Raw genomic sequence first — 9,412 nt, 5'->3', positions numbered from 1 at the left:
TGCTCTCTCCCTCCCTCCCTCCTCACAAGGCTTCTACACTTCCCCTTCCTTCCAAACAGAAGAGTGCCTTTCAGGCCCACTGTCCACCTATCAAACCACTGGGTCAGGACAGGATGGCCTAATTTTCGTTCTGACCTGCAGGTGTCCATCTCCATCCAACATCTGCTTCAGCTACTTGGCAATCCCCAAAGGACACTAAGCCTCTATAGAAAAATTATCTCTTGCACAAAAAAGTCAAACTTCCATTATTTGGTTTATATTTATTTTACTGTTTTTCTGATGGAAAAGTGGTGGGGATTTCTAGTTTGTTTTTTAAATATAAATGGGAGATTATTTAAATATGCTTTTATATAATATTCACAAGCTACTCATCAATAAAAATTAGCAGAGGAAAATAGATTTTAGAGCTAAAAGAGAAATAAATCTCTTCCAACACTCAAACTTCATAAATGAAGAAGTTGAGGCCCAGAGATGTTATTTGCTTCAAGATCATCCAAATTGTAATAATAATAGCTAGCATTTATATATAATTTTAAAAGTTTGCAAAGCACTTTACAAATATTATCCCATCTTATCTTCACAACAACCCTGGGAGGAAGGAATCATTACTACCTCCATTTTATAGATGAGGAAACAGAGGTTAAGTGACTTGCGTACAGTCGTACAGTTGGTGTCTGAGAAGGATTTGAAATTAGGTTTCTGGATTCCAAACTCTTTGCTCTATCCACTGTGTGAACTAGCTCAGTCAATAGTCAGTGAATGAGTTTAAGCACCTACTATGTTCCAGGCACTGTGCTACATGCCTGTGCTACGGGCTGAGGATAAAAAGAAAAGCAAAAAAAGAGATGAAAAGCTGCCCCGAGGGGCTGGTATGATGAAGTCCAAAGGAGGAGTGTAGGAGTAGGGAGGAATGATAAGATGATTGCCCTAGGAGTCAGAGTGCAGCAAGTGTTGAACCTGTAATCAGAAGGCACCTTGACTTTAGTCCTGTCCTTGACACTTCCTAGTTGAGTGATGGCGTGAGCCACAGGCACTTATAAAATGGGGATGGTATTTCCCTCCCAAGCTCCTTGTAAGATTCACATCAAGTGATACATGTAAAATGCTTCACAAACCTTAAATGCTACCTAAATATCAGACGTTATTATGACTCAGAATTCAATTCCAGCTTAACAGCCTACATAAAAATGGAAAGTCTCTTTGAAAGAGGCTCCTTTGTTTGTAGATGTTGCTTCTGAATTTGCTGATGGACTTCCAGCATCCTCATTCTCCACCTTGAGCATTCCTGTTCATTTGGAGCTCCATGCATTGGTCAACAGTTTCCTCAAAAGGCCAGTTGTCGGTAATTTGTTCATAAACTTTTCCCGGGGATTTTACTTTGCTAGATGCTGAGCACCCAGAGGAGGGCACTCCCTCCACTGGCCCAGATCAAAGTAGTGAGTCATCCTTGTCCTATGTAATATGTGTCTGACCTTTCACATATTCTTCATAGAAGATCTACCCAGTGATCTGAAGGCTTCCCTTTAGCTCTTTTAATATTTTGTGGATCCTAGGATAGCACTTAAGCTGTCCATCTGCTATCCTTCTGTTCTCACTACATAACCAGCTCTCCTCCCTTTCCAGTCATACCTAGATGGCATCTTTTATGCTGTTGATGTTGTTCAGTGACTCTTTAGGATCCCATTTAGGGTTTTCTTGCAAAGATACTGGAGCCATTTCCTTCTCCAGCTCATTTTACAGATGACAAAACTGAGGCAAACAGAGTTGAGTGACTTGCTCAGGTTCACACAGCCAGTAAGTATCTGAGGCCTGATTTGAACTCAGGAAGATAAGTCTTCCTGACTCTAGGCCCAGCACTCACTCTATCCACTCTAGCAGCCCCAGTATTTTATAGCCTATTGTTTTTTTTTTTTCTGAAGAGAACACATGAAAAGCAAGATAATTATTTCTTTTATTTGCAATTAAACCATCCCTTGTAAAGTTATTTGGGAAACCAGTAACTGGCAAAAGCAATGCTCATCATTCTACCTTACTATGAAATCAACAATAAAATAGTTCACATGCATATACTATTTGCTTCACAACATCCCTGTGAGGTGAAGAACACAAATCTCATTCACCCTCTTTTATACATAAGAAAACAGGTTGAGAAGTTTTTCTAAGATCATAGCTTCTTACAGATCTGACCATGTCACTCCCTTATTCAACAAACTCCCTGTCACCTCCAGGATCAAATGTAAAATCCTGTGTTTGGCATTCAAAGCCCTTACTAACACTCCTCCTAATCATCCCAGTGCTCATATATCCTATCCCCAATACATTCTGAAATCCACTTTCACTGACTTCCTTAGTTTTCCTCTAATAACACATTCTATCTCCTAACTACCAGGAGATGTTCCTGATGCCTAGAACCCTCTCCCTTCTCATCTCTGCCTCCTGACTTCTCTGGCTTCCTTCAAGACCCAGCTAAAATCCCATCTTCTATGAGAAACCCTTCCTGATCCCCTTTCATTCTAGTGCCTTCTCTCTGTTATCACCAATTTATCTTGTATGGATCTTGAATGTATGTACTTATTTGTATGTTGTCTCCTCCCTTAGATTGTAAGGTCCTTGAGAGTAGGGACAGTCTTTGGTCTTTTTTGTATCCCTAGTACTTAGTATAAGTGCCAGGCACATAGTAATTACTGACTGTTGGGGGACATCTGCTCTCTCTCTTTCTCTGTCCAGAGTGGAGAAGTTAATTATTTTTTGACTTGCCTTACTATCCTTCAAAAAGTGGATACAGCAAAGAGAACTTTTGTTTTTGATCTGATTCTCACCAACAAGGAGGAATTGATTGCTGAGGGAGTAATCGGGAAACTTTGGAAGGAAGTGAACAATTCTTCTTAGGATTTGTGATATGGGGGCAGCTAGGTTGATAGAACACCGGCCCTGAAGTCAGGAGGACCTGAGTTCAAATCTGGCCTCAGACCAAACACCTGCCGCTTACTAGCTGTATGACCTTGGGCAAGTCACTTAACCCCAATTGCCTAATTAAAAAAAAAAAAAGAATTTGTGATAGAGGAGGAAAAGAAATATACTTCCTCTGAAATGCACCTTAGATTTTGGGAGATCAGATTTGAAAGCATTCAGAGAAATAATACGTAGGATTTCATGAACTAAAATTCTGAAAGGGAATTCAATATAGAAAGGATATGGAGCTCCTAAGAATGAAATTCTGAAGACACAAATAAAAATAATTCCAATAAAGGAAAGTGGGATTTGCCTAAAGAGGAATGTGGATGCATAGGGAAGTCACCAACTAGTTTAGATTTTTCGTTCTTTTGGATTTGTTTTACAGTGTCTTGATTTCTCATAAAGTCACTAGCTTCCAATTGCTCTATTCTAATTTTTAAGGAAGTATTTTCTTCAGTAATCTTTTGGACTTCCTTTTCCATTTGGCCAACTTTGCTTTTTGCTTCTCTTCATTGGCCTTTTGGATCTCTTTTGCCATTTGGGTTAGGCTATTTTTTAAGGCATTATTTTCTTCAGTATTTTTGGGGGGTCTCCTTTAGCAAGCTGTTGACTTGTTTTTCATGATTTTCTTGCATCACTCTCATTTCTCTTCCCAGTTTTTCCTCTACTTCTTTTACTTGCTTCTCAAAATCCCTTTTGAGCTCTTCCAAGGCCTGGGACTGATTCATATTTTTCTTGGGAGCTTTGGATGTATGAGATTTGACTTTGTTGTCTTCTTCTGGTTGTATGTTTTGATCTTCTTTGTCACCAAAGTAAGATAATATAGTCTGACTCTTTTTGCACTGCTTACTCATGATCCTGGCCAATTACTTGAGTTTTAAACTCTTTGTTAAGGTAGGAGTCTGCTTCCAATGTGGAGAATGTACTGTCCTAAGCTTCAGGGGTTTTGTATAGCTGTTTTCAGAGCTACTTCTAGGGACCTGTAAATTTTCAGTTCTTCCAAGGTGGTATGATAAGGGGTGAGGTGTTTCCTCTCCACAGCCACAACAAGCTCCAACATTCCAGTACTCCTCCTTGCCCCAGGACTGCCCCTCAGAACTGTGACCCAGATCCAAGCACGGGCAAAGCAAGAGATTCCTGTTTCAGCTCTGGCAAAGAGATCCCTGCAATCCCCCTCTGATCAGCCACTCTATTCCCCCTCAGTCTGTGGGCCAGAAGCTCAGGAAGCAGCTGCCGCCTGGGGCTATGCTTGGGACTTGTGACTGAGACCTAGCTTCACTCTCTCACCATAGTCACAGACTTTTCCCACTGACCTTCTAAGTTGTCTTTGATGTTCGTGGGTTGAGAAGTCTGGAAACCACCACAGCTGCCTGAGATTCAGTCCTCTGAGGCCTGCTCCAGGTTCACTGTGGCCGCACCCACGCCACACTGCGCTCCTCTCCCCGCCTGGCACGATTTACCTTTCCGATCAACCATCTAGGTTGTCTTGGGCAGGAAATTTGTTTCATTCTGTCTTCTTGTGGATTCTGCTGCTTTAGAATTTGTTTAGAGCCATTTTTTTACAGGTATTTGTAGGGGTTTGGGGGAGAGCTCAGTCACTGCTTTCACTCTGCCATCTTGGCTCTGCCCCTCTAGTTTAGATTTTTCAAAGGTCATACATATAGAAAAAATGGAAATAAGGGTAGGTAAGAGCTGCGAAATTCAAAAGCATGGTGTGGTCCTGAAAGAGTAGTGTATGGAGTGCTAAACCTCAGAATGCATCATCATGGTCATCGTTGTCACAACTAACACTTACATAGAGTTTATTATCTGCCAGGCACTTTGCTAAAAGCTTTACAATTGTTATCTCATTTGATCATCAAAACCCTGGGAGGTAGGGGCTATTATTACTCTCATTTTACAACTAGGAAACTGAGGCAAACAGAGGTTAAGAGACTTACCAAGGGTCAAACAGCTAGTAGGTGTCTAAGGATGGATTTAACTCAGGTCTTCCTAACTCTAGATTCAGCACTCTATCCACTGTGCTACCTAGCTGCTTTATTAACCTAGCTGGTTAGTAAGGAAATCTTGGGTTTTTAAGCTAAATTGGGGATGGGGAGGATCAAAGAAAGGATAAAATTGCTGCTCCGGTTGGGTGAGATAATGATAATTGATCATGGAGATAAGGTAAAGCTTCTTAGCCCTTATTTTATTCCCTTTTTTCTCTGCCAAAAAGAATGCTCTTTGGCCTGAGGACAAAAGAAACATAGCTAGCTGGGGATCAATGGGCAAAAAAAGGGAGGACATAATAAGAGAGCATCTCCCTGCCCTTGTTAAAATCATCAGGCCCAGATGATTTATATCCTAGGATACTGGAAGAAATGACAAATGTGATTGTTGGGACAATGATCTTCGAAAGATCATGCTGAATGGAAGACAAACAGCAAGCATGGGGGCGGGAAAATATTGTCCTGATTTAAAAGTGGGGTGGGGGGAGGGGCAGGGAAAAATATTGAATTTACAAAATCTTGGCCAGTAAGCTCGACTTTGATTCCCGGGGAGATCTTAAAATATATTTTTAAAAGGATGGTAAGTGAACATCTAGAAAATGAAGCAATGATCATGAAGAACCAACAAAGCATCTCAGAATGGGTCATGACAGACCACCTTTTTAATTAATAATCATTTATTTGCCAGCTTTAAAATTTTCAAACTACTTTACAAATATCATTTCATTTTATGCTCACAACAAGCCTACGAGGCAGGTACTATTTATTATCCCCATTTTACAGTTGAGGAAACTGAGGCAGACAGCATTTAAGTGACTTATCCAGGTCATACAATGAGGAAGTATCTGAGGCCAGATTTGAACACTGGTCTTCCTGAGTCCAGGTACAGCATTCACTGTGCCACCTAGCTGCGGATATATGTAACCCCAGTACTCTTCCTACACTTTCTTCCTCAAAATTTTTATTATGCCCCCAGGCCCAAGGTGGTGTTAATTTGGACAACGGAAGGAGGAATAATAGGATACAAATCATGATTATTATGTTTCCCCATCACTCCCCCCAGTACACACACTCCTCACTTTGAGATGTTAAAGACAGCATAAGTGAAAGGAAGGGAACGATACCTTCCATTCCTTTATTTTGCAATTGAGATAGACTTCTGTGGAACTTTTCAGCACAGGAAGCAGAGATGTATGCTATAGACCTTTTTGTCCCTGAGCCTCCAGGGGGCCATATAAATGTCACTCACTGACTGCAGTCACTCACTGTTGAGGTTTAACTTAAAGTGACAATATGAGAACCAAGGTTGGCCCAGGAGCTGGAGCAGCGCCAGCTATGAGGAAGTCTGTACTAACTGGGGACTAGCAGGGGGATGTGAGTCTGAGTGGCCAAGTTTCCACAGATCTCATCAGTGGCTGATGACAAAGGACCGATCCACTTCTGGCACAGATTGCTACCTTGCTTTCATTGTCCGGTCTAGGATCCAGATCCAGATCTGGGTTCTACTCAACAGTACCAATCCTCATCCCTTTTCCATGACCTGCAGTTACAGGAGGTAGTTCTAGAAGATAATTGGGCCCATTAAGTTGTTAGTCAGTCTTGTCTGACTCTTTGTTACCCCATTTGAGGTTTTCTTGGCAAAGATACTGGAGTGGTTTGCCATTTCCTTCTCCAACTCATTTTACAGATAAGGAAACTGAGGACTTCTCTAGGGTCACACAGCTAATATTTAAGACTGGATTTGAACTCAGATCTTTCTGACTCCAGGCCCATATATTCACTATATATCCATCTAGCTGCCCCCATAGGAGCCCTGAAACTTCTATATCATTTTTGCTTTTAAATAAACTATGTGGTAACAGAAAATTCTAGTCTTGTGTAATATAGATATAGGTTGTGCTAATAATTTTCCCATATCTAGATTGAGGATTACATAGCTATAGATTTTCCTATTTTAATAAAATTGAGTAATATTTAATACCAACCCCTAGGCTAGAATTTAGATTTCGGTCATCAGGGAGCAGAGGCTTTCACAAGCTCACTAGAAAGCACCTGCCATACCTCATTAGACAAGAGGGCAAACAGAGACAGGGAATGCTTAACTAAGGGTGGAGGGCACTCTTCCTGCATCCTCTTCCCCTATCAATTAATGTTACCCACAAGACCAAAAAGTACTTACAAAGTTGTAGGTTTAAGCAATTTTCCCAAACCCAACAAGGTAGTCATAAAATCAATCAATCAACAGGCTCAGAAAGTAATCACAAAATAGTAGAGGTAAAGGAATTTTTCTACACTTCTACAACAAGGTAATCCCACATAATCAGATTACAATGTTTAAGCAAGATTCCTCTCCTTTCTATCCCCACCCATTCCTCCAACCCACCTTGTTTACCATAACATCAAACAGTCTAGACCAGTAGGAAACTGCATCCCTCCAGGAAGCAACTTCAGGAATCATAATCCCTATTAGTGAGGAGTGCCAGAGACACTCTGCTCACTTTCTGCTTGAAGATTATAGAGAAAAGGGATTTCTAAGCCCTGAAATACAAGGAGTTGTAAGTTAACCTTTATGCTATGTGCTCAAAGTCTGAGCCTATCCTTCCCAAGTACATTGAATATGTCTGTGGGAGAATTTAAACCAGGTTTATGAGAGTGGGTAGCAAATAATGTCTTGCTCTTATGACATTATCTTAGTAAATGCCTTTGCTAAGGGCTAATTTAGTCTAGGGGAGAAGCTAGGTGGTGCAGTGGATAAAGTGCCTGTCCTGGAGTCAGCAAGACTCATCTTTTGAATTCAAATCTGGCCTCAGATATTTGCTAGTTATGTGACCCTGGTCAAGTCACTTAACCCTATTTGCCTCAGTTTCCCCATCTGTAAAATGAGCTGGAGAAGGAAATGGAAAACCACTCCAGTATCTTTGCCAAGAAAAACCCAAATGGGGCCACAAAGAGTTGGACAGGACTAAAAAAACAACTGAACAGCAAGAATGTAGTCTACTGGCTGATTGCTAATGGGAAATACACAGGTGAGGGCTAAGGAGCCCCATGCTGGGAGTGCAACTCCAAAGGTAGTTCCTAGAATCAGAGGGTATTAGTTGACCTTCTGAGAATCCAATCTGTGACAGCTGGTTATGGAGTGAAGGAATAGCCCCTGACTGCATATTACCCATACAACTTGACATCACAAAGCAAATGCCCATTAACTAAGAAAGGCAACATTTTCTGGCATTAAAATATAAAACTAAGACATAGTGGTCAGACAACACTTGGCTTTTGAAATCTGGGCTCAAGTCTCAGCCTCTAACAGATTCTTGTTTGTGAGACTCTTGTTCTTTGAGAACAGGGACTGTTTTTGCCTCTCTTTGTATCTCCATCATGGTGTCTAGCTCTGGGGTGGGGAACCTGAAGCCTGAAGGACATCTGTGGCCCTCTAGGTCAAGTTCGGCACTTTGATTGAATCCAAACTTCACAGAACAAATCCCATAACATAGAGAGCTGGACTGAACAACGACAAATAGAAAATGCTAATCATAGTGCACTGCACACAGTAGGGCATTAAGGAATGGTTTTAAATCAGGGAGATTAGTAAAGTGTTAAAGTTTTAATTTTTATTCCTTCCTCTCCTCTCTTCCACTTGCTCTCCTCCTGCCCTTTAAAAAAAAAAAAGGAAGAAAGAAAAGAAAAAGCTACCTTCAGATTTCAGAGAACAAGTTTTAGACATTCTTTTTAAAAAGGAACTCATTTAGGTATAGAAACCTCTTACCCTACAGGAAAGTAGGGGGGAAGGGGACAAGAGAAGGGGAGATGATAGAAGGGAGGACAGATTGGGGGAGGGGGCAATCAGAAGCAAAACACTTTTGAGAAGGGACAGGGTGAAAGGAGAGAGAATAGAATAAATGGAGGGGAATAGGATGGAGAGAAATAAAGTTAGTCTGTAACATGACTATTATGGAAGTGTTTTGCATTACTTTACGTGTATAAACTATATGGAATTGCTTGCCTTCTCAATGAGGGGTGTGAGGAGGGAGAAAGGGAGAGAATTTGAAACTCAGTTTTTAAAATGACTGTTAAAATTGTTTTTACGTGTAACTGGGGAAAAAGAAAATACTTTTTAAAAAGGGGTGTGGGAGCACTGGGGTATAGGTAGGGAAGAAGCAAACTTTTTTTGGTAAAGGAAAAGCAGCCTGCAACCCATGTTCCGTCTTCCTGGGAAGGCATCTGGCACAGGTAGAAGAGCCCTGTACCTGTTGCCACAGGACATAGGTTCGAACCCAGGCTCTGACACTAATCATTCAACCTTGCTGGACCTCAGCTTCCTCATCTGCAAAATGAGGAGATTTGGACCAGATGACCTCCAATCTTTCTTTCAGGTGCAAGGTCTTTTCCAGTAGGGCTACTGTAGTATGGAAGCCTGAGGAAACGTCTAGCGGAAGAGTAAAGGGTGACAGTGTCTACCATCTTCGTCTACT

The sequence above is a fragment of the Vombatus ursinus genome, unplaced genomic scaffold (genome assembly GCF_900497805.2).
Source record: "Vombatus ursinus unplaced genomic scaffold, bare-nosed wombat genome assembly UNPS02014778.1, whole genome shotgun sequence".
Classification (NCBI taxonomy): domain Eukaryota; kingdom Metazoa; phylum Chordata; class Mammalia; order Diprotodontia; family Vombatidae; genus Vombatus; species Vombatus ursinus.
This window is presented reverse-complemented; position numbering follows the sequence as displayed.